This window comes from Trachurus japonicus, chromosome 12 (genome assembly GCF_045865225.1).
Source record: "Trachurus japonicus isolate A0001 chromosome 12, Traja_1.0".
In the NCBI taxonomy this organism is placed as follows: domain Eukaryota; kingdom Metazoa; phylum Chordata; class Actinopteri; order Carangiformes; family Carangidae; genus Trachurus; species Trachurus japonicus.
The window spans coordinates 14512477-14535155 of record NC_140918.1 but is presented as its reverse complement, the minus strand read 5'-3'; positions in this window follow the sequence as shown (position 1 = coordinate 14535155).

Genomic DNA, 22679 nt, shown 5'->3' with positions numbered 1-22679 from the left:
CTGCCAACAACAAAAGTACACTCAGGTTCAGACTGGGGAGTCTGTTCCTCCCAGTCACACCCCTCCAGGTAACGCTGTTGCTGCCCACATGGGTGTTGAAGTCCCCCAGTACAATGGAGTCCCCAGTCGAAGCAGCTTCCAGCATCCCTCCCAGGGTCTCCAAGAAGGTCGGGTACTCTACACTGCTGTTTGGCCTATAAGCCGACAGTGCCTAAACCTGCCTAAACCCATCCAAAGGCGAAGGGAGGTGACCCTCTTGGCGACTGAGGTGGGGAGCTATGAGAAAGCCCACTCCAACTCGCTGCCTCTCACTGTGGGAAACTCCAGAGTAGAAGAGAGTCCAGGCTCTCTCAAGGAGTTGGGTTTCAGAGCCCAGATTGTGTGTGGAGGTGAGCTTGACTATCTCTAGCCGGTACCACTCAACCTCCCACACTAGCTCAGGCACTCCCTCCCCAGTGAGGTGACATTCAATATCCCCATGGCCAGAATCGTTATCCAGGAATTGTGTTGTTGAGGCCCCCTACAACTGCTGCCCAATCCACAATGCAGCAGCCCCTTCTGAACCTTCCTGCAGGTGGTGGCCTACAGATGACCAGGTCCCATGGGCAAAGACCCAGTCACCAGATGCCCAACCCCATGCAGGGTGGGGCCCCAGTGACACCAATCTGGGTGATGTAAACGTCCTTGTTTGAATGCTTGTCATAGTGGTCTGACCCATCACCTAGGACCTGTTTGCCCTGGGAGACTCTACCTAACTAATTACCAAACTGTAGAAAACGTGGTGAAACGTGCACACTGGTGCAAAATGTCACTCAAAGGAGTGATTTCCTGCAGATCAAGAATTTGCACAAGCATGATTTTGGCTGCAAGATTTCCATTTTCAGATGAGTAATCATACATTTACTTTGGTGCATGTTGTGAATATTTCTTCTACTAAGCAGAATATACTGCCCAAATTCAGCAGCTGCACTGTTTTATCCACAGGGCCATAAACACTTTACACTACAGGGCAATCAAACACAGCAACAGCCAAAGAACTATCTGGAGCAGTCGTACTCGATATAGACCCAATAAATGTCACACAATTCAGAACAAAGTACAAGGCTGTTGTTTTGCATTTTCAAAGCCGATCATGGTGTTGTGTTCAGTTTCTGTGTTTGCACTCACCTGCTGTGCCAGATGTGAGATGAGACTGTCGTTGAAGAGCAGACTCTCTCCTCTAGTGTGGATGAACTCCGTAATTTTCAGAATCTGTGAGAATCGTTTCTGAATCCTCACCATGAATGCAAGGCCGTAGCTACCATTGAGGACACCGAGGTCATGACCTCGGTATTTTTTTCGGCCTAATGAATGAAAAAAAAAAAAAGCGCAAAGTATTAGGGAGGACAGATGGAAGGTGACTGAGTGACTCTCCTCTCTTGTCCAAACAATTCCGGTAGGCCTATAATGCTCTTGTTTATTGACGCCCTCACGTACGCTGGTGTTTGTTTACTGGTCGCGGGAAAAAAGGCGATTCATTCGGAAAAAGCGAGTGATACAGCGCGTCGCGGAGCCTGTGTGCATGGAGGAGAAGGCTACTGAGTGAGTTGGCTCTAGATAAACTGCTCTTTCCAACCAGTTGTTGCACTGTAAAAGTTTCGTACATACGTGCACTTGAAGCGCTGTATTATTTCGGGACGGAACCTCATGTATGCGGAGAAAACAGCTGTTTAATAGCGTCAATTCAGCGCCGTTTACTGTCTGTGTCCTGCACTATGCACTAGTTGAGCAAAGTGGGGGAGAGCAGAGACCTCTTTCCTGCAGATACTATACTGAGGGGGCATCTACTGCACTGTCCATTCTTCCATCAACTTTATGTGAAAAGCACAGTGACATGATAAATTTTATGTTTACAGACAGGGGCGTCACTAAGTTTTAAGGACAGGGGGGGCTTAGCCCCCAGGAGATGCCAAAGATGTGAGCATATGTGGTGCACGAGCACAAATATTTCACAAACAAAGACTGTGAAATTGTTTCTAAAAAATTTTGGACAGATTTAACAAAGAGCATACGGTGTAAAGTTTAGGCAACCATTAGTTTTATTTCAGTCTTTTTTATTTATTTATTTATTTAGGCCTATTTAAAGAAAGCTAAGACCGGTGAGATTACTACAGACATGTCTGGAGTAGGCTACAGTAGAAAATGTAAATTTTTCATCTCTGCCTAGTAAGAATACTAACAAAAATCACATTAGAGTAAAATCTACCTTTGAATCATGGGATATCAGGCAAATGAATAAGTAATGTGTAGGCTAACTGTGTAAAAGTAGATGCTAAAAAAATGAACCTGAGCAATTTTGCAGCTGTTTTATTATCAGAGATACGTATGTCCAGGTGGAATTTGACCTTTGGAAAACTAATTAGGCTATATTTCACTAATAGCCTGTGTCATAATATTCACTCCATCCAAATACAACTGTTTTTTGGCTCATTTTGATTTCACCTAGACCTCTTCATATTTTCCCATTCAAAGAAGACCATACAACCGAAATGAAGTTTGACACCAATATTTTACTAATAAAAAATATGCATAGAAATGTGAAATACTACATAGCTAAACAACGTGAATAACCAATTATAACACAAACCAAAATTTGCTGCAACAAGGAGCAGTCAGATGTATGTTTGTGGTAACTATAAGGAAAAGCAAACTAACTTCCTGGGCCTGTTTCAAAGTGAGGAACACAGCTGACGCTCCAGAAGGAAGTCACCCAAAAATAGTAGGCTATAGCTATGGTAAAAAAAGAGTGCACACTTCACTCTAGAAACCTGTTAATCTTTATGTTAACAACCAGGACCTTCACATTGCATTTCAGACTTTTTTTTTCGAGCTGGAATTAAACTTTATAATATAATATTTTTGCTACTCTGTGGCTGCTACGAATGTGAGGAGCTAGTCTACTGTTTGTAATAGGTGGTGTGTTCTCGTCAGAATTCAGTGAAGTTGGGTCTTCTCTGGATGATCACTAGTGATGATAATATCATAAAAAATGGCATTAATCTAATATGATCCCTTACGAAAGAAAAATATATTTACCAATATATTACTTGCAATATATTGTAATATATTGTAATATATTATTCTTCCATTACATTTTCCAATATATTATATATTGTAAATATATGGAAAAATATATTGATGACACATATATTATACAACATATTATATATTGATGTAATATATTGTAATATATTGCAATATATTGCAAAATATACAAAAAACTGCCCCTTTCAATATATTGAAATATATTAAACCTGAATATATAATATATGGGTTTATATATCCCAAAATATATGCAATTTTATATTTATAAATATCCACCATAATGTATTCAGATTTATATGATAAAATGTATTGATAATATATGAAAAGATATAGTGTCACATGTATGTTCAATATATGGTAGAATATATTTTAAATATATGTAAAATTATACATGAAATATATGTATGGCTATGTGTTCAATATATTTAATATATGGAAAATTATATGGAAACAAAAACATGACATATGTGTTCAATATATTGTGGATGAATACTTAAATATGCAAACTGCAATATGTGCACAAACCTTTATACCACATATTAACACAGACTGGGTAATTTATCAAAAGCAACCTTTATTTTCTTTTAATCAGGCACAGATACTGAACCCAGTTTGAGGTAGGGAGCTATACAGGCCTATTAAAACCCCAACCAGGGTTCCTACAGCTTAAGCCAAGTTAAATTTAAGACTTTTTTTAAAACCACTTGAAATTAAATTTAAGACCAACTTCATAATAAACACAAATGCAGAAAAAAAAGAAACACCTCACATCAATTACATAGGGTTAGGGACAATTTTACCCACTTTCCTATGTGATCCAAGGTAAAGTGACTGCTACATGAACATTGGATTGTGTCTCTTTCCAGCTGTCCTTTCAAAATAAATGCATAAAAAGTCAGAAAAAAAAAAAAAAAAACCACCACTGACTCGGAATCTGGTGGCTGTGAGAAATTTAGCGTTGACGGCCACCATAAAATACCACTTACCAAGTGTTAACATTTTTAAGACTTTTGAAAAATTGATTTAAGACATTTTAATGCCAATTAAGGCCTTGTTTTTAGATTAATGAATTCAATGCCTTTTAAGACTTTTTAAGGATCCGTAAGAACCCTGCCAACAGGCCTGGCATATGGTCAGACAAAGGAAATGTGACTGACTCTACATTTCTGAACAGTGCAACATTTTTAAAGAATGCCATTGAACAGACAATACATATACTTTGGGAACTGTGGAAAAGAAATAAATAGCCAAAAGAAAATTGATGTAGCAGATAAAGCAGATGTATGTATGTAGCAGATGAAGAGATGTCCACCCTCCAATTGGTAGTAATCAGCTGGCTCCTTGGTGCATCTAGGGAAAAAGAGAGAAAAAAAAAGAGATTTTTTAAATATTATTTAAATTATCTGTATAAAATGCTCTGACGTCCTTTGCTTCATTCTAATGTTCAACCTAACATCAAACATCAGATCATTCACAGGGGGTTTGGAGGGGGGTGTCAAAGAGTCAATCGATTAGTACTCCGCGATTATCAAATACTTTCGCTTGAAATGCCCATCCCTACTGGAGTCCAGACTCCACACCAGTAAAAACAAGATAATAGACCACTAGTTTAATGTTAGTATTCAGTCGGTATTCAGCTGTATAGTCAATGATTTCCCTCAACTCTATCACTCAGTCAGCCAGCATCTAGTCTGGGGCCGCCCTGCTGAAAAATCCAGTAGAATACCATTAGAAAAAACCATTAGGAACCATTAGGTTCCTAATGGTTTAATGGGAATTGGAACCTCCATTAGGAACCATTAGGAAAACCATTAGGAACCATTAGGATATAAAACCATTAGGAACCATTAGGATATAAAACCATTAGGAAATAAACCATTAGGAACCATTAGGATATAAAACCATTAGAAACCTACTGGTCCCATTAGAATGTAATACCATTAGAAAGCTACTGGTTCCATTAGGAGCGAAAACCATTAGAAAACTGGTCCCATTAGGATCTAAAACTATTAGAACAATGTTGAGAAACCTACTCCTGCAACAGAAATTATAGCAGAGTCCTAACACTGGGCACCAGAGACATGTCTATACATATGTGTAATTGTGTATGTATTCGGATATTTTCCCCTCCGAACTGGGAACAGGACATATGGGGCGTGACAACTTGATGCAGTTTGTGATTTTAATTACATCTTTTCAGAACATGAACCATCAAACCATCATGAAGCAAGTAAAAACCTTAAAACATATTGAACATAAACAGACAAACATGGGAGAGAGACAGGGACACGGGAAGTGGGGTGTAGACAGCAGGACCCCCACTAAAAAAAACACCCAGCATCCCTGGAGGGAGATGAAGTCAAGGGTCTGCAGGGATAGCAGTTTACTCCAAGTGCTGAGAGTCTTTTGGTTTTCCCTGGAAAGGAATAGAAAAAGACAAAAATATTCATATTTTAGTCAAAGTCTGACTTTCAAGAAAAAGGAATTTCAAGAACATTTCAAGACTTAAAGGGGGAGTTTTTGCTCCAGTACAAAGCGAGGGACTGCAGGTCCAAATCTTGTTGAATATAATTCAAGCTGCAAAACTGAGTTATGTTGTATTTTTATGTGCCATGACAAATAAACATTCTAGTCTCAGGGGTGCAAACTCATCAGGGGTAAAAAAGGTGAGAAGATACCGACCCCCAAACAAAACAAAACAACTTTAAAGGTGAATTTACAGTCAATTTTAGCATGAGACTAGGGTCCAGATTTACTCAGGTTAGCATAGCTTTTGCTCCTGTTAAACCTGCACAAGCTGTCTCTCTGTGTTTGGTTTTGAAACATGTGAAGGGGGAAACATTTATTTATTGATGTAAATGTGTTTTCTGTAGGCTACGTAGGCTATGCTCCGAGGCAGCGCTGCTCTTTCTGTCCAATAACACACATGAAGCTTAAAAATGCCATAGGTTACATAAAACATATTAAGCGGCAATATGTATTTAAAAGATGTTCAAGCAAACAGTTCGGTTCACGGTTTTGTGGTCATGGTTTTCAGTTCGGTTTCTTATACTTTGGTCGTTGGGAAAATCAATCGTGTCTTGTATATTCAGGTTAAAACTGAAAGAATGAGGCAGTCTGACATCTGATACATCATTGTGACAGTCTGAGGTTAAAAGTAAGATTCTGGCTGCAAGAGAGGAGACATCGATAGTTCCAACATGTTTTAATTTATTGGGCAAAGAAAGTTATCTAACAAATGCTAAGAACAATTAGATATTCACTGAAATATATAACCTATATTTATTAATTGTGGTTCTTACAAAAATTATATCTTATAAAATATAAAAGCTAAAAGGTCTCTTAAAGCTCTGCCCCTTTAATTAGTGCATACTAAATAATTTAACTTTAGCCTACTACTACAACCACATTATTTACCAGCAACATAAAGTGAAACAGAGGCAGAGGTGTCCTGCCACAGTCAGTCAACCTCCTCCTCCTCCTCCTCTTCCTCCTGCTGCTGCACAGGTCACGCTGCAGCCTAATAAATGCTAAACGCGCTAATCGCTAATTGGTCGCGATTCTTCTTCTTGTTTACCCATAGCACCCATGCTACAGGGCAGATTCATTCTTAGCACAGGCATGTTTTGATGTAGCACGTGCAACATATAAGTCGCGTTAGTTTGTATGAAAAGTGAAGCTTCAGGTGTATATTGCTGGACAGAAGAGCAGCGCTGCCACCACTTGTTTTCATCCAGATAAGGTGCACGCGCCTTAAAGAGACAGGGGCATTGCCTCGCCTCGCCGCGATTTTCGCCGAAAGACAAGTTTGCACCCCTGTAGTCTGCATCCCAACTATCACTTTAAGATACGTTTTCACTTACCATAGTTGGTGTCCTTAGTGTCTGGGTGCATCTTCCAGTACTGGCTATGCTAGACCTTCATGTAAGCCTCAATGGAGAATGGGTCCTCGCCACGAACGCTTGATGCCTTATGAGAGTTTTGAGAGAGGGTGGGGGGGGGGGGGGGGTGGGGGGGGGGGGGGGGGGGGGGGGTTAGAAATACACATCTGACTTGTCTGATGTGCACCACTGACTTTGGACATGTTTCTCTGGCTGGTTCTTGCAGGTTCTAACTTTTGAATTTAAAGCTTCCTTAAAAACATATAAACATAACTCAGGAAAGCTCTGAAAGCATCATACACATGCTCACCTTGATGTGACTGGCTCCTTGAGATTGTTGATGAATTAACTGAATTTGATCTGCTTTTTTCAATGATCCTTTAAATGGGCACCATGGTGTCTGCGAGGCCTCACTCAACTGTTACACCATCCGCATCATTATCTGAAAAAAGTAAACAGAGGGAAATGAAATGGCTGCACACTTGACAAAGAAAGCAGTCAAGATAAACTCAGATAATTTAACTTAACTAGGGAGATATTTCTAGCTTGTCCCTAACCCAAAGCATGTCTTAGCTGTGATAAATAAAATTCAATAACATTCAGTGTTTCCTCCATCATATAGATCAACAGTTTGAGAAGCTATAGCCCATGTCAAAAATAATAACACAGTTCAACATTGGACGATCTAACTGTTAGACTAACCTCCAGCTGATACAGAGAACACTCATCTGGCGCTGATCAGCCGTTGCAGCGCAGGTGTGTTTTATAACAGCAAAAAAAATAATAAAAATAAAAAAGTTGATGTTTTTACCTCAACGGTTAAGGAGCGTTGGTTATCGGTCATAAAAAAAAAGTGCAGCTAAGTTAACTACTTCACTCTCTCTCTCACACACACACACACACACACACACAGTCCACAAAGCTGTCTCGCGCGCTGCTGCTATAACCGTTAGATAACGGACTTTTTTTTTAAATAGAGCCCATAACGTTAGCCCATTTTACATTAACGTTAGCTGACCATGGCTAGACTTTTAGCACGAATTGACAAACTGAGAGCAGGAAAAACTTTTAAAAAGGCGAGCTACATACACTGCCTCACTGTCTAACAAAGTTATATTGGGTAACGTTAGTATGAGCAACGTTAGCGAGCGAGCTGCAGGCCCGTTTTGTGTTGCCAGGCATGCTAATGTTAATGCTAATGCTAACGCTAACGTTTTGTCAACGGACATGACACTCGTTTAAATTTAAGCTTAGTACCGGTACCTCTGAATCTCTGGGCTTCCTCTCCGGTCACCACGCCTGTATCACGCATCCTTTTTCATAGTTCTTCCGTCAAAAGGACAGGGAGCCGTTGCTCTGGTTCCTTCTCCTCCAGCCGTTGTCGAAGTGCGAAAATCCACGGAGATCGTTAGGTTTTCAACTGCCTAATCCAACAGCCAATCACAGTGACGCTGCATGTTCGATGCACCAATCAAAAGTCGAGCTGGTAAAAGTCCCCCAGCAACAGGCTAGCAACAGGCAGAGAGCAACCAGCCCCCCTGTAATCCTCTCAGCAGGCACGCCGATTTTTCCCAGTGGCCACCCGTGGTACTGCAACAAAAAATCCCATGGGGCCCAAAAAGGATTTTTCCCATAGACCGCAATAGTAAAAGAGAAGCCTGTAAAACTGTTCACAGGACACCTCCAGCTGTAACCTCCGTTAATTACTAATCTTTGTATTCTATATTTTTAAGTCATGGACTTTTTATCCGTCAAAATGTTTTCTAACGGTCAGAAAAGCCACAGAAAAGTCTAATTTCTGGCCGTGACGTCACGGCTGTGTCCGTGCACCAGCAGTGCGCGGTCGTGTGTGTCTCGGGACCGAGGATGCCTGAAACTAGTGAGACTCTGTCCGGTGCTAAAATCACTCAGAAAAGTGGAAGACACGGCTCAAAGGTGAGTTTTTGTTTGGTCACATCGAGTTAGTTTAACTTTATGATAGTTAATGTCTGTTATTAGTCTCTTGTCAACTCGTATTCTTAAACGTAACGTTTTAATTGATGAGATCGCCTCGTAGTGACTGCATTTACTGACGTGAAACCGGACTGTTTTACATTACTGCTCCTGTAAAACTCATATTTTTCAGTAATTTTAGCTTGATAAGTCATTTATGCTGTCTGTATGTGTCTGTATTTGTGTGTGTCAACAGTGTCTCATCGCGGCTGATGTTCAACACCTGTTGCTCCGTTCACAACGTCCACGTTAATTTATTTTACGGCTTAATTAATGCCACGGTGGTAAAATGTAAACCGAGACATCTCCTCCATGGTCGGTGTGTGTCGTGGTGTCCTGACGGTGCAGCTGCTCCCCGTCTTCACCGGGGCCGGAGGAAGAACCATGAACGTCCTCCTCCTCCTCCTCCTCATCCTCATCCTCCTCCTCACCGTCGTCAGTGTGTGTTTGTTCAGTGTCAGTATGCTAAATGATCACTTAAACTCATCATCATATTATTAAATTGTTCGGAAAAAAACAAACATGCTTGTGACTTTTTTCTTCTTCTACCAAATCCAACATCAACTGTGTCTGGGGCATCGTGTTTAATTCAAATGTCTGGTTCTGTAACGGCTGTATTTAGTGGACACTGATATTCTGCGTGTTGTGGAAATATTGTAAGGTTAAACTGTTGAATTACAAAGAGTCTCATCCACCTGAAGCTTAATGATGATGATGATGAAACTATGAACACAGCCAGTAGCCTACAGACAATTATTAAAAGGAAGATGCATTTGCCATAGAGCTCTAACTTTCTTTAATCACAGTGTGGTTGATAAAAACAAAACACGTGTGACTAAGTTTATAATACCTCCACCAACGTCCTGTAACAACTGGTGAACTGTGCAGCAAGTTAAATATATAAAAAAGGTAAGAGTAAAGCCTCATTACATTATTTGAGGTGTTCTGTGGTCATCTCTGTCATGTTTAACAAAAATACAGTTAATTATGATTTATTTTCCATTGTGATTTAAGCTTACAGGTTCGGACTAACTTGTTTTCAGTGTAACATCGTATATTAATTAACTGTCAAAACGATTTAACGATCATATAAACGACCGTAGTAAACCTACGATCGGCCGTCTTACATTTTAAATCATTATCTTTGTTTTAAAGTCCGTGTGAGTCTGTAAAAGTCTTAATACTCATTCCTTAAATCCACAAGTAACACATACATGAACGCGCAGCGCCAAAACTAGAACGGCGGTTGCTCGTTCTCATTGCCCCGGGGCATGATGGGAGACCGCAGAGCATCATGGGGGGTGACTCAACTGCGCATGCTCTATGGGCCCGATAACGCGGAAGTAAACCCGGAAGTCAGAAACTTTTTCGGCGTATGCGCCAGGCGAGCAACTTTCATTGAAATGAACGGCGGCCATTTTCCGGTCCGGTATCCAGTTAATATAATACATCCATGAGAGCAACCCCCCTCCCTCTCCTCTCTCTCCCCTTCCTCCCCCCCACTCTCCCCTATAAATTCACATTTATCTGCGTTTTGCCTGTCAGGTCGCAGATAGTTTAATTTACTCGTATTTGACCACGTGTGTGTTGATTTAAATTTTCGTATAGTCAGTATTGAATCAAAAATACAAAATTGACTGGATAATTGTATCAACTTTGCTTCATATTTGCTCAGAAAAATATTTTATATCTAAGTTAAAATCTAACTTGAATAAATAAAGATAGCTGTAAACCTTCAGATTTAAGAGTAAAATAAATCAATAATTAAATTTTATTGTATTGTGTGTATGTCAATAAAAGACCTGCATTTCAAAGAAGTTTGGAGTATGCTGTTTCACACCGGGGACGTAACGAATAAACAACACAAAATTGCGAAATAGTTAGCACCTCCATTAGGTTGTGTTCTTTTCCCTCCTCTTGGATGGATAAGTCATGACATCTGTGTTCCTCCATCACAGAGACCACTACACCCTGTAGTGACCACTAGACCACTGTAACCATTAGACTGGTATAGAAACACTTGTAGGAACCACTAGACTCCTGTTGGAAACCATTAGACTCCCGTAGGAACCATTAGACTCCTGTTGGAAACCATTAGACTCCGTAGGAACCACTAGTAGGGACCAGTAGGACATAATAGAATCCCATTAGAAAAACAAACCGAACCATTAGGAAAACATAAGTAACCATTACAAACCATTACAAACCATCAGGAACCATTAGAAACCCATAGAATATTCCTAATGGTTTCTCAGATTTTTTTCAGCAGGGCGTTGACCCGCTGTTTTGGTAGGAAACGGATCCAGGGCGAGAGAGACAGACCTTTTCTTCAAAATAAAAGCACCAAGCTAATAAAATGCGGTAAAACTCTTTAATTTAAGGAATATAATTTACAAGAAAGTCCCCGAGCCATTAAATTGACATTTTGCTTTTATTGTATTACAAGTTAATGTTTATTCAGGGTACCCCCAGAATTTTGCAACTCAAATTTAAGACTTTTTAAGACCTTTTTAAGACCACATCTAATGAAATTTAAGACCAACCTCGCAACAGTCATTTTACGTTTGCCAACGCAGCATTCCATGATTTTTTGCAAGTAGATACAGTTATGTTGTTGCGATGTATCATGCAGATAGATAAAAAATAAGACCTTTGTAGGGGTGTAACGATACACATAAATCACGGTTCGGTACGCACCTCGGTTTTGAGGTCTCGGTTCGGTTCATTTTCGGTAAGAGAACAAAATGCAAAACATAAATTTGCTTGTTGTTTATTAGGAATTTTTCTAAACCAAATTTACATGTTTTAGTCAAATGTAATTATTTTACTCACCTACTAATGCTATGTTGTAGGTACATTCTGTCCCTGATACAAATAAACTTATTAAACTAAACCAAGCCATTATACAAAATATGAAAAAAATATAAAAGGCTACTGTTGTAAAGTGCTGCCTAATAAGTTCAATAAATTATTCTCAAAATAACAAAACATACAGCCTTACAATGATTTTTTTTTTTTTTTTTTTTTTACATGTAAAGTGCAGCACTAACAGTTCGAGCCAGTGACGGACTGACCATAGGGCAATGTGGGCAAATGCCACAACGGCTGCCTGACGATGCAACCGTTCGGCCGCAAATAAATAAATAAATGAATGAATAACGCGGGTCATCACGAGGCACAGTGCGTAGTGTCAACACAGCAGCGACGTGCGCCTGCTCTGGGCGCATCTGCAGCAGATCCACATGTACTGGAGCTTGTGCGCAACACAGACACAGAGAGAGAGACAGACAGACAGACAGACGGACAGGCAGACAGACAGAGAGGAGATAGGAGCCACAGCCCCCCCACCTCCACCTCCACCTCCACCTCCACCTCCATTCCTCCCAAAAGCAGGAGGGTCTTCAAGCCTCTGTTTTCTCGCTAGCGGTAGCATTAGCAGTAGCATTAGCGATAGCCACGACGTAAACGGGCTGCACGTGTAGCTGCAGGCGGACTGTAAACACACACAACTTCTGTACCGAAACTCACTCGTTCACAGCGCTGTGCTGAACCGAACGCCCCGTACCGAATCGGTTCAATACAAATACATGTACCGTTACACCCCTAGACCTTTGAGAATGAAATTTAAGACTTGTAAACTAAATTTAAGACCTTTTCAAGGCCTTAATTTATAGTTATCAAATTTAAGACTTTTTCAAGTTTTTAAGACCCCGCGGGTACCCTGTTATTTTATAAATTTTATGTTGGTGAATACTTTTATTTTGGTGAATTTGGTGATTTCGGTATCAGCTACAGACAGGAACCAGAATGCAGACTAATTGGGAGGTAACTGACACCAGGCTCTTCGCTTGTCTGAAGAGCCTGGTGATGCGAGGCTAGCCAGCATCAGTCCTGTGGAAATTTCAATTACTTCTGTATGGGATGGTGCTATACATTTAAAGCGATAGTTCACCCAAGATTGAAATTTCACTCATTATCTACTCACCCTCATGTCGACTAAGGGCTGGGAGAAGTTTCAGAGTCCTCCGTGGCTTCTCTGAGTTACAGGGGGTCTCGACGTAGCAGTGCATGTCAATATAACGGTTGCAAATGGATACCAACTGTCTTGGTAACAAAAAGACACACCAAAAAACATCCAAATACCTCCATGCTGCTCGTATGTAATTGTCCCGGAAAAAATTGAATAAGTCAATTTTTCAAGCTTGTTTTGTAGCGGAAGCTTCTCAAAGCTCCTCTTCCCGGTTCGTCATATTTGGACGAACTGGGAAGAGAACAGACCCTGGTTCGTCCAAATATGACGAACCGGGAAGAAGAGCTTCGAGAAGCTCGAAAAATTGACTTATTTAATTGTTTTTGGGACAATTTTGCATTTCGGGGCTTCAATACAAGACGAACATTACATACGAGCAGCATGGAGGTATTTGGATGTTTTTTGGTGTGTCTTTTTGTTATGAAGACAGTTGGTATCTATTTGCAACCGTTATATGGACATGCACTGCTACGTCGAGACCCCCTGTAAGAGAGAAGCCACTGAGGACTCTGAAACTTCTCCCAGCCCTTAGTCGACATGAGGGTGAGTAGATAATGAGTGCAATTTCAATTTTGGGTGAACTATCACTTTAAAAACTTGAACTGAAATTAATCTGAACTAGGTTTAATGAAAAAATGTAAGAAGCAAAATGCATTTGCCATAATTCTTGGTCTGTTTGCCTACCTGTTTGCATGTTGAAGTCTGTACCCCATCATCTTTTGCTCTATTGTCACCTCGGGTTCTCCAGCACGATGATCTCATGGGTAGAGCACTGCTGTGGGTCCTTGGCTGTGTAAAATACAGATTGACATAACAAAGAGTATTCAGTCAATTAGAAACAGAGTAAAACATTAATTAATCAAGGACAAAAATATCTTTAGCTGTGTCACAGTATTAAGGATAGAATGATTTTTTTTTATTTTATTTTGCGGCTGATCCTGATTATTATTACTCAAATAACAATATATTTAGAACTAATATCCTAATGAAAATTACTGCCACATATCTTTGACTTTAAAGTTTCTATTATTTTGTCCAACCTATGAAGGGTGAATTGAACTTATTACACCTGTGTGTATAAACTGGATTCACTAATGATGGCTTATTTGCAGGCTATATCATTTTCAGCTGGATGACTAATACTTCATCAACCGAGTATACACTAATATCAGTGATACTTTACTTTTATTAACAGGAGTGAGTATTAGTAACCATGCTAAGAGGCCACAGTCAGTGTAGTGTCTCATCTCCAGTAGTTTCTGTTACTAGCAGAGTTCATGTTGTTTTCTTCTGCAGCAGAGTGCGTTTTCTAAAGCAGTGGTTCTCACACACACACACGCGCGCGCCGCGAGTAGCCGCGAAGCAGCGAGAAGCGGAGCCCTTTGATGTTAACGACTGTGTCACACCGGAGCCACGTCGCTCCGGTTCACAGCAGCAGCGGCGCGCGAGCCGCGAGCTATGGCCGCGAGCGAGCCTGTCAAGCCGGGCAGGAAGTCGCACAAAGAAACAGCGGAAGAATCCGGTTAATTTTCAAAATAAAACACATTCCGAAGCCGGTTTACCGCCCCGTCCCCGTTTGGGAACCACTGTTCTAAAGGAACTTTCACTTATGTTTACACAGTGTTCAAAACAGTGTCTTAAATAACTCAATAAACAGCCCATGAAAAAAATATTTTTTCCAGCAGATATCTTTGTTACAACATGACTGAGCTAATTGGAGTAGTTTCATGTTGTGTCCGACAACGGGAGGGTTTTAACAGCTGACGTCCTGGTGTTAGCTTAGCTGCTGCTGTTAGCTGTCAGCAGCAGCTAAGCTAACGGCTACGATAGCCATGACTAGTTGCAGAGGCGTGCACACAGAAGTGGTGGTGTTTGTTCGGTAATTCGTTTTGTAGATTTAACAAACATCAGATTAGTCAGGGCGGTTTTGGCAGCCCGGAGCCTCCACATTTGGTGCCTACACCGGTGGCTAATGCTACCAGTTAGCCGCTAACGCTACCAGTTAGCCGCTCGCTAGAATGCTACTACGGGGTTGAAAGCCGGATAGCTCATGTGCTAATGGCGATTAGCTTTTCTCTCTTTTCTTTCTAACCCTTTTCTCTGTAACACGTTAATGAAGCTATGTACCGGCTGAAACATCCTCCTCACCGTTGGTTAGAACAAGGAGAATAAGAAAAAAAAACCCTCCATGGTGACATGTCGACACATGTCCAGGACTTCACGTCCGTTAACGTTACACAGCCCCCCTCCCTCTCACCAGAGCCTGCCTCGTTTGAATCCCTGACACCAACAACGCCACAATAATAACAGAGAAATATCTTACCTGGTATTTTTTGCAGGATTTAAATTCACTCAAGCTCTCGCTAGGACCAGGTTCCAGCCGACTGTTTGTCCATTTATCCGTATCGTAAAAATAATCCACATGACTGGTCATTCTTGAACGACTGAAGTGCGTCGCGGCGGTTCCCGTTTCACAGCAGCAGTAACGGTTATTTTCAAATTTGGCGCCGGAAAGGCGCGCACAGCTGTCATTGGCCAAGAGCCATTATGTCAGTCAGATCAACCAATCATGTTCAAATGCTCACGATGAGACAGCCAATGGATTTTGTTTCATTGTGGTAACATTTTATTTTTTATTTTTATATCTAATAAAAAAAATAATTCCTGACCTGCAATCAGCCTGCAATCGGTTCACAGACCATTGCTAAGTAAAACACACCGTTGCTAGGGTCACCGCTCTGATCAGAGGACACAGAGGAGGAGAACTATGCAGGATATTTACTTTAATTGAATTTTTACCTTCAGCTTCGACTAATTGTGATGTTAGATAAATTACTTAACTTGTTAGGGGGGGGGGGGGGTTATAAATATACACATATACTATACTATATACTATATTTTTTAAATGTTTTACACACACATATATATATATATATATATGTGTGTGTGTGTGTGTGTGTGTGTGTGTATGTTGTATAAAATATAAACATTTAAAAAATATAGTGCCTTTTTGGCCTTGATCTCAATATATTTTTCAATATATACACATATATGATCCATGCATATATATGAAAATATATAAAACATTTAAAAAAATATAGTGCCTTTTTGGCCTTGATTTCAATATATTTTTCAATATATACACATATATGATCCATGCATATATATATAAATATATAAAATGTTTAAAAATATAGTGCCTTTTTGGTCTTTATTTCAATATATTTCTCAATATATACACATATATGATCCATGCATATATTGCAATATATTGGAAAATATAAAAATTAAATCCCATATATGGGAATATATTGCCTAATATATCACATGATATTTTCTAATATATTGCAATATATTTTTCTTTCGTAAGGGATGTGTGTAGTTTTTATCTGTCAAAGTGCACCAGATTGAAGCCTTTTAATATAAAATTGCCCCAAATTTCTGACGCCACCCCCCCGCGCACCACGACTATGACCTCGGTATTTCAAAAATCCTGGCTACGGCCCTGCATGAATGACTGTGAAGACATTTGCATACATTTGCACACTTTTTGTTCTGGCAGTTCAAGAAGTTTAAATAAGTTCCTGCTGTCCATGGAAACGCAAGTCTGTTCACTCTGATAAACGGTCGTCGTCATAGAAACATATTTATATTTAGGGCCCGAGCGGCGACTGCAAGTCGCCCAGCGAAAGCCCTATTGAAATCGCGCTGTTTATTATTATTCTTTATTCTTGCGTTCTTAAAACCCCATTTTGACCCCTTTCCCAAAGGCGAAAACGCGTCTACTTTTGCATGGGCGTCCGGCCGGATCCGAAATTCGATATTTTTGAGTGGTCGCACACGGTCGACGCAAAATGGCGGAATAGCGCCCCCTACAATGTCCAAAAATGCCCATAGGGAATTTTGCTAACTTTGTCCTACGCTCACGAAATTTGGTACACATATGTATTATACCCAGATATGCAAAAAAGCCTCTTGACCTCATGACCTCAACCCAACAGGAAGTCGGCCATTTTGGTTTTGATTTTTCCCGCCTAAAATTAACTCCTCCCAGAGCGTTCGCCCGATCAAGTTGAAATTAGGTACACCACATCTCCAGACCTAGCTGAGCTTATCTTGTGCTCCGTGAGTCCGTAGGTCAAAGGGCGTGGCTGTCAGCGCTCAATTCACTTTGGCGTGCTCGCCATGTCCATACGAGTGGCTCTCACGCCCACATACTTCATCCAATCAACTTCAAACTTGCTGGACATGATGATGGCTCCGCCCTGAACGTCCGATATATTAACTTCCCACGTAACTCATAGCGCCCCCGGTGGTAACAGGAAGTGGACTAAAATTTGGAAAATGTACATACTTTGCCCCATCAACTTCATTCCACTTCTAAAACATGCAGAACCAGTTGGTGAAGCTACATTAATGAAGACTGTGAAGCTACGAGTAATGGCGTCCGTGTGGGGGCGTGGCTATCATTCCTCGCCATGACAATACGTTTGCCCTTTGGGTGGCTTTATTGAACTCGTATCAACATGAAAATTGGTACACAGGTCAAGGGTCACGACCTCAACGTTTCTATATGGTCGTAGGCGATCTCACTCCTTTCGCCCCCTAGTGGAAACAGGAAGTGCCATATTTTACATCAACATTGTCCGATTTCCACGAAACTTCACATGTGTGATGAGGGACTGACCCTGAACACACCTGCACGCATCCCATTACTGCCCCCTAGTGGACGAACCTTTAACTGCTCATAACTCCCTCATGCTTTGTCCAATTTCAACGAAACTTCACATGTGTGATGAGGGACTGACCCTGAACACACCTGCACGCATCCCATTACTGCCCCCTAGTGGACGAACCTTTAACTGCTCATAACTCCCTCATGCTTTGTCCGATTTCCAAGAAACTTCACATGTGTGATGAGGGACTGACCCTGAACGCACCTGTACGCATCCCATTACTGCCCCCTAGTGGACGAACCTTTAACTGCTCATAACTCCCTCATACTTTGTCCAATTTCAACGAAACTTCACATGTGTGATGAGGGACTGACCCTGAACACACCTGCACGCATCCCATTACTGCCCCCTAGTGGACGAACCTTTAACTGCTGATAACTCCCTCATGCTTTGTCCGATTTCCACGAAACTTCACATGTGTGATGAGGGACTGACCCTGAACACACCTGCACGCATACCATTACTGCCCCCTAGTGGATGAACCATTAACTGCTCATAACTCCCTCATGCTTTGTCCGATTCACTCCAAACTTCACATGTGTGATGAGGGACTGACCCTGAACACACCTGCACGCATCCCATTACTGCCCCCTAGTGGATGAACCATTAACTGCTCATAACTCCCTCATGCTTTGTCCGATTCACTCCAAACTTCACATGTGTGATGAGGGACTGACCCTGAACACACCTGCACGCATCCCATTACTGCCCCCTAGTGGATGAACGAAATATTACTTTTTTTTTGCCTCCTTCCTGGTTTTTTCTCCCTTTCACCTTCGCGCCACATCCCCGGCATGCCTCAGGCCCCGCGGTCGCATGGGTGAGCGAGGGCCCGTCATCGCCGCTTGCGGCTTTAATTTATATTTATTTTTAAAATATAAAAGTTTCAATTTGAGTTTGTTTGTTAACAATTGAACAATAATTTCTTTTGACAGTGAGACTCAGCTGTAACTCACTACTTCACTAATGAGTTGGAACTGATGATCTACATGTGATCAATAAAACTACACAACTATCAATTGATCAATAATTAAACAGTAGTTTCTTTGTCGTAATTATCAGAACATTTTACAACAACAAGTATTGGGGCGACATTGAGAAGAAAAAAAAAACTCAGACTTTGAGAATTAAGTCATAAATTTACGAGAGTAAGTCGTACATTTCATACGAGAAAAAAAGTCATGACATTACGAGAATAAAGTTGTAAATTTATGACTTCATTCTCGAAGTTTGTGACTTTTTTTTATTCGTCAATGTGGTCCTAATACTCCGTCATAAATAATCGATCAATAAACTTTGGTGACAAGTGAGCGGTGTGTGTGTGTGTGTGTGTGTGTGTGTGTGTGGTCAGCAGCCAATCAATCAATCAATCAATGGATCAATAATAGGACCAAAGGTCACAGTGACATCATTTATTACAGAACTGAATATATTAAGAATGGAGTTGTCAAGAAGCCGTTGTCGTGGCAACACCGAGTCACAGGTCAGCAGCCAATCAGCTCTCAGAGTGGTGATGTCAGCAGGCGTGCGCCCCCCCACCCCCCAGGTCCAGATGTCCAATGACCAATCCCAGAGGGAGGAGATGATATCATGATGCCATCACAGCAGCACCGTCCAGTCAGTGGTGAGTTCACTGTCTCTGTCGTTAAAGGGGTAATTTTAAAAAATATAAACTAACAGATATCAACATGACACTTCCCAAATTTATCACTCACATTAAGACATTTATTTTTTGTTTTAATATGTAAATGAGGCAACATCTAATTAAATATGCGCTAATCTGCTGCATACATTTCCAGAACAGAAATATGATCAATAGATAAAGCTACTTTATTTTGTTGACATATTAGAGTCAGAAGTTTTTACTGTAAATGAGAAAATACTGTCACTAGCCGTAAAACATCTAATGTCCCATGTTTTCAGGAATAAAATGTTGTCCAAATCAGGCTGTGAATGATATATCAACAATCCCCTCTGTAAAAACCTTCAGAATATAGAAAGGGGTCAAAGTGGAAGGTTTGGTGTCTGTAAGTGCTGCTGAAGTGGAGATTTCTAGCTCAGAGTCTGAAAAACTCTTTCTGAGAAAACGGCCTTTAAAGACTTGGACTGTAAAATTACATAGATTTTACAGTTTTGTTATTATATTGTCAATCGTACTTTTATGATTTGTTGCTGATACAAAGGAAATGACATCATTGTTCAGGAGAGAGAGAGCTTTACAATGACACCTGACATGACAGACTAACTCCTGGTGAATTTAGGAGGAATTTACAGATGAAATAAAGTAAAATAAATAAAAAGCTCCAAGTGGATTTTATACTGTTTCTTTCTTTTTTGAAAGAAGACATGATAAAGAAGAGAAACAGACCAAAATTGATCAGTGCATGAAGAAGCGGTGTTTCTGCCTGTTAGTGTCTGGTCTTAAACATCAGAGAGGTATTTTGTCTCTTCAGTTGAATACTGATCATCAATAATCAGTTGAATATGATTGATTAATGGACTCACCTGGTTTCTGACTTCGTCCAGTTGAGCCACTGCAGGAGACAGACACAACGTCAGATACTGTGTAGTAACACTGAGTATTTACTGTAACTAGACTGTGATTACCTTCAGTGACGAAGTAGTAGCGTCGGCGTGGTGAAGTCATCGCTGTAGTCGACTGTGGTCAGCAGCAATATCAGTTGTCTGTGCGTGCATGCATGTGTATGTATGCTAATCTCCCATACATTCTAATGCAAATTCATTATAATAGATGTCTATGGGAGCTTTTTCTTTAATCTGCCATAGCAGAAAAACCACAAAGCTTTAAAAACTGATATTGCTGCTCATCATTGGTCATCCCAGGCTGCAATAACCCACTCACATTGCATATATTGAAGATACCTGGCACCTAAAGTGTTGAAATTTGCACTCAAACGGTTCGTGGCATCTAAAGGGTTAAAAAAAAATTAATAATTGAAAATGTTGTAGGTTTGAGCAGAACTGAAGTAGAAAAAAATATTTATGAAAAAAATATTAATGTATGCCGTTTTTAGGTTGTTTTTATTTGTGGACAAAAATGTCCACTTTTAGAAATTAAGGTGTATTTTGCTTCACAATGGAAAAATGCATAGAATATGATGTGTTTGAAATTTTTTAAAAATAGTCAAAAAATTCACAACCTGACCAAACATGCTGAGGATCACTATTTCCAGTGTGAAATTAGTGGAGAAAATGCGCCCCCTAGTGGACAGAAATGTCCACATCAGGTATGAGGGTTAATGAGGGTCCCTCTGAATAGCTGCTGAACTGAGTCAGTGATTTGGGTGTAATCTTCTGTACTTAACGCCGAGCTGAAACTGTTGCCCCGGTTCAACCAGCACCAAGAAAACAAAGGAGCTCAATCAAAAGAGAGGGTGCTTCACACACGTCTTCTTTTAGCAGCTCTCTCACAGGCACAAATAACTGGTGTGCAGATGGAAGACTATTTTTGTTGGGGGATTTTCTGTTCTTATCAATGACTCTTACAATGAGTCAGAATGAATAACAGAAAGCTGGACTGAACAGTCAAGTGGAAAATGATGTGATAGTATTCTCAGCTGACAGAATATGGAAAAGCAAATGGACTTTAACACTGGCCAATCCTTTTGTGCATTAAGTTACATAAACACAGCATGTGTTTGGTGTTTGTCAGGCCTTGAGACTTTGAAGATTAGTGTAATAACTACATACAGCCACAACTGTTCCTCTTTATTTTATTTTGCCATATAGTCAGATATTATATGAAAAACAACCATTTGTAAATGTTGTTAACATGTTAATGTTTTTGTGCATTGTCACTGTTATTAAATAAATTAATTCCTCATTCCTAATTCCTTTGGATACTTTTTTCAACTTGGACTTGCTTCCTCAGTAAAGAGGACACTTTTCATTATTTTTTCCCCCGTTTTATTCAGGTCATAATTTCAAGCAAGAGGACATAGGATATACTGTATTTGCTTTCGTTAATGAACAATACCAATTTATATCACCAGTGGTCTCTGTCTTTTTATTAATTGAGGAATATTAATGTACAAATTAACCAGGTAGCCTATAAATAATCAGAAAACGGAACATATAAGGAGAAATTAAATTGCACAACAAAAAATGTGTATCAAAGGATAGTAATATACACAAATTTTATTATAACTATTTTAAATGCTAAAAAAAAAAAATACAGTGATGAAGTGACTTGTTTCTTAAAGTTATATGTTTATCTTTTCTGTCTCTTGGAGGCAGGCCCTGAGACTGGGATTTATGGTAAAACACATGTAAGATGTTTTATTGATTGAATGATGGCTGTTATTGTTTTAGTTTATTTCCATAACCACACACACCTTCTACACACACAGACACCACACTTTACAAGTGTAGGGGGGGCACGACGTATGTGTGCTATCTGGGTGTAATATAAACTTGCCTAATATACTGCCTAAAAGTGTATTATTAAATGCTTTGAATGCTTATGCAGTAAAATACCAGCTTTCTTTTTTTTCTTATATATTTTATTTTCTTCTTCACCTCTTCACTCCTCACCCCGACAGACTCCGCCTCTTTCTAAACAGCAGCTCTCGGCTCTGAAAGCTCAACTCTCGTGTACATGAACTTGAAATAACCTAAGACACATTTAGTACTCTGGTGTCCAATTAGTTTTGATACCGTACAGTTTGGGCACAGTGAGTTAAAGAAGCTCTGTCTCACACAAAGCTCTTTAAAGACTGGAGATAAATCTCAAAACTTAAGGCTGAGTTGGTACTTTAATGCAATATTCACTACTTACTTTTAAACTGTGTTCACAAAAGAGATTGTTTTCTGTACAAATACTTTCATTGTGGACTTTGTTTGTTTTTTTTAATCTGTGTCCATTTATGGCTCTTATTTATCTAGTCTTATGGGTTTTCTTAACCATTTTGTGCTCTATTTCCTGTATGTTATTCA